Consider the following 4,381-nt stretch of genomic DNA (forward strand, 5'->3'; position numbering starts at 1 on the left):
AAGCAAAACTTCAGGTATACGGCTACGAAAATTGGCATATTGTTAACCCGGCAGAAGTGGCAGGAGGACTTGTGCTAGCTTGGAAGGACAGTATCAGTGTTCAAATTATTAGCAGTGGAGAATTCTTTGTGGCAGCCGAAATTAAGAAAGTCGGAAGCAGTGAGGTATGGGCGTTCATTGGTGTCCATTTGAGTTGTTCAGAACAAATTCGATCCTTACAGTTTGAGGAGCTTACAACAATGAGCCAACACCTGGAAGGAAAAGTGGTAATAGCAGGCGATTTTAATGCTATAACAAGCCAAGCCAAAAAGGAGGGTGGAGGCCAAAAATCAGCAACCACCATTGCAACATTCACTAATTTTATTGACAGTAACGAATTAGTGGATATTGGAATGGTGGGGTGCCCTTTCACGTGGACAAATCGAAGACAAGGAGAAGATTTAGTGAAGGAGAGGCTTGACCGCTATTTAGTTAGGATGGAATGGAAGTTGAAGTTTGCGAATGCAATGGTGCACAGGCTCACAGAGTCAGGCTCGGATCATGCTCCAATTTTGATGGAAATCGAACCTCAATCCTGACATAGTAAAGGGCGGTTTAAATACTAGGAACATTGGTGTGGAGAAGAGGATGTCAAGAGAATTGTCAGTGAAGTGTGGAGAATGGAAGTTGTAGGCTCGGCTATGTTCTCCTTGGCTCAAAAGTTGAAAGTTTGCAGACATAGACTAGTTCAATGGTAGAAAACTCACAAAGCAAACTCCCGGAAAGAAATTGAGGACCTTCAAGCTAAACTAGAGGAGTTGCGGGCGGCTGAAATCAATGGGGAGAAGAGGTTACCAGTTTGGAGGAGAAGTTGGAGCTGGCATATTTGAAAGAAGAGAGCTATTGGCGAGAAAAATCTAGAGTCAAGTGGCTAAAAGAAGGAGATCAGAACACTAGATTCTTTCACCAGAAATTTCAATCAAGGATGCGAAGGAATAGAATTTGGAGATTAGTGGGGATGGACAATGAGATTGCATCGAAACCGGAGGATATTGCAAAGGTAGCTGAAGACTACTTTTGCGATATTTTTACTTCTTCTTGTTCGGCTGATCCGAATCCATACTTAGAGGATTTGGACTTCCATGAACCATAGGCTCCAAAGGCCAATAACTATGGACGAGGTCAAAAGAACTACATTTAGTGTTCATGCTCAGAGTGCTCCTGGTGATGACGGGTTTACAGCTAAGTTTTTTTTCACTTTTTCTGGGATATAGTTGGAGGTGATGTTTTTAAGGCAGTGAGAAGTTTCTTTCACAGTGGCAGAATTCTAAAAAACTTCAATCATACTCAAATTTGTTTGATTCCAAAGGTGCCAGATGCCAGTGACATGACTCAGGTACGACCGATTAGTTTGTCTTCAGTTATGTATAAAATTATTTTTAAAGTTATGGTGCACCGATTACAAGGTATTATGAATAAAATTATAAGCCCAAATCAGAGTGCGTTTCTCAAAGGTAGACTCATTTTAGATAATATTCTAATTGCCCACGAATGTATGCACTATTTGAAAAATAAGAGAAGTGGGGCAGAGCATGAGATGACTATTAAACTAGACATGAGCAAGGCTTATGATAGGGTTGAATGGCATTTCTTATGGTATATTATCAATTGATATATGCAATAAAATGTTTTCAATCAAACCAACAGAGGAGGAGGATGAAGTTAATTGGTGTTGGACAAAATCTGGTATATATGAAGTTGGGTCAAGATACAAAATTGTTTATGGATTCTTTCATTCTCCTACTTCATTGAGACCCCAGAACATACAGAACAACAGAGTCTGGAATAGCATTTGGGAATTGAAATTACCTCATAAAATTAAGGTTTTTCTATGTAAAAGTCTTCATGAAAAGCTTTCGGTGTTGCAACAAGTTCACAGCCGGTTCGCATCCACTCCTGCCACTTGTCCAAGATGCATGTTGAAGGCTGAATCAATTTCTCATGTTTTGTTCCAATGCCCCCTGTCTTCAATAATATGGAGCCTAAGCTTAATAACCCCTGACCTATAGATGAGAGAAGAAGAGACATTTTTCAATTGGTGGCAATGAGTCTTATCCTGGACAGCGGCTCAATTCGACAGTAGACAAAAGACCCTCCTTATAGCGGCGCTGTGTTGGAGCACTTGGAAAGCGAGGAATCGGTGTGTTTTTGAGAAGGTAATAAGCCCGGCACCAGAGATAGTGAAAGAAGCCAACAATTTAGTGCGTGAACTCGTGAGCCTTACCTGATAGATGCTACTAATTTTCTTTATTCTTACTTTACTCTTTTCTAAGCTCTTAGTCTTTCAGTTACAGTTGATGATAAATGGAAATACCTAATTCTTTTGTACTTTCTTATGGAAACACTTTTATTTTATATTAATAAAATAACATTTATCTTTGAAAAAAAAAGTACGCATAAACAGGTTATGTGATAAGAAGGATGTGTGATAAGAAGATGTATGTCACTTACTTATCAAGAGAATGAAAATCACTTACTTATCAAGAGAATGAAAATTTTTATGTAACATTTCTATATTGTAATTATGGTTTTTGAAGAGTTTTATATTTTAAGGTTTTGTATTGTGTTGGTTACTTATAAAAAAATTGTTTTATTTCACTGAGGATATAACATGTAGGGTAGAGTAGAAAAAAATTAAAATGAATAAAAATAAATAAAAATTGTAAAAAATTAAGCTGTTTAAAAAAATACCATCTTTTTACAGAAATGTTGATATTTATGTTTAATAAGGTATCTATTAAATTTTTTTTGTTAAAATAAAAGCCGATAGTCATCCTTGATTAATGTGTTAAATTTAAATTATACACATTAAGTATAAACTATAGTTGTTAGATAATAAATGATATATGTTTGAACTTTTTCTATTACTATATTGATGTTTTTTATATTATGTTTATATTTTTTTCTTTTTTATAATCTATACATAGTATTTCAAGTTATATATACAATTTTTACTTGATATTATTTAATGCAATTAAGGTTTTTTTAAATTAATCTTGCTTTTTTGAGATCTAAAAATAACACGCTCTGCTAGTATACTTGAAAAGAAAATGTTGAATACCAACAACTTTTTAGGTTCTATTTTTACTCGCCTTGGAAAAAGTATGATTAGTTAATTTCTTCCTTTTCACTTTATATTAACTACAAAAAGGATAGATTTTCACAGTACAGAGATGGTACTGACCAATAAAAATCTAAGTTATAATCACATGTATTTATAATCTAACTTGATATCCAAATTTTTTTTTTGGGACAGATATGCAAGTCTTAAAATGCAACACAATTTTACTATATGCGAATTTTTTAAATCGTTTTTATTTTTTTAAAAGGCAAGTGTAATTTTATTCAATAGAAGTAAAATTATCGTCCCGAAAAATTATTTGTTCTTTAAATTAGTTTTTAAATAATTTTTTTAGTCATATTAGTTCCTAAAAGATAAAAATAAATCAAATTAATCATTTCGTCAGTTAAATGATGACGTATCACGTTAAGTATTATGTGTTACAAGATGATTAGTTGACGTATCAGGTCAGTGACACGTAACACACCATGTATCACTTGATATATAAAAAAAATTATTCATAATCAAAATAGTCTCTGAAAGTCCAGACGTAAATCATTTTCATACCTAAAATTTTAAAAACTAATCAAATTAGTCTTTATATAAATTCCTTTTATTTTTCTACATAATATTAAATTTGAAATTTTTTTGATACTACTAATTTTAATATTATTTTTTAGACCTTAATAAACAAAATTCTCTTTACATAAAATAATAAAAATAATTAAATTATTATAAAGTTATTTTGTCATTTGTATTTTAAAATTTATATTTTTAAATTATAATTNTACTTTCAAGGACTAATTTAATTATAAATAAATTTATGACATTTTAAATGATACGCGGCATGCCGGGTGTCATTACTAACCAGATTATCAACCAATCATCTTGTGACATGTGATATTAATCTATTATGTCATCATGCCACGTGACACTTAACCTAACACATCATCATCTAACTAACAGAAAGATCAATTTAAATTATATTTTATTTTTCAGTAACTAATATAACTAAAAAAATTATTTGACAACTAATTTAAAAAATGAGTAATTTTTCAAAGATAAATTTAACTATTAACCTAAAATTATATAACATAGGGACAAACAGAAAAAAAGTTGGAAAAAGCCCAAAGCAGTTAATAGAGTAAAGAAACAAAGAAAAACTTGAAAGGGAAAGAAGCACGTTTTAATTAGGAATTCTCACTTGCGTCTGGAGCTCATTGAAGAGCTTGAGAATGTTACTAAATGTTTTAAGAATATTAATTAATAATACGAAAAAAA

Source organism: Arachis ipaensis, chromosome B01 (genome assembly GCF_000816755.2).
Source record: "Arachis ipaensis cultivar K30076 chromosome B01, Araip1.1, whole genome shotgun sequence".
NCBI lineage: Eukaryota > Viridiplantae > Streptophyta > Magnoliopsida > Fabales > Fabaceae > Arachis > Arachis ipaensis.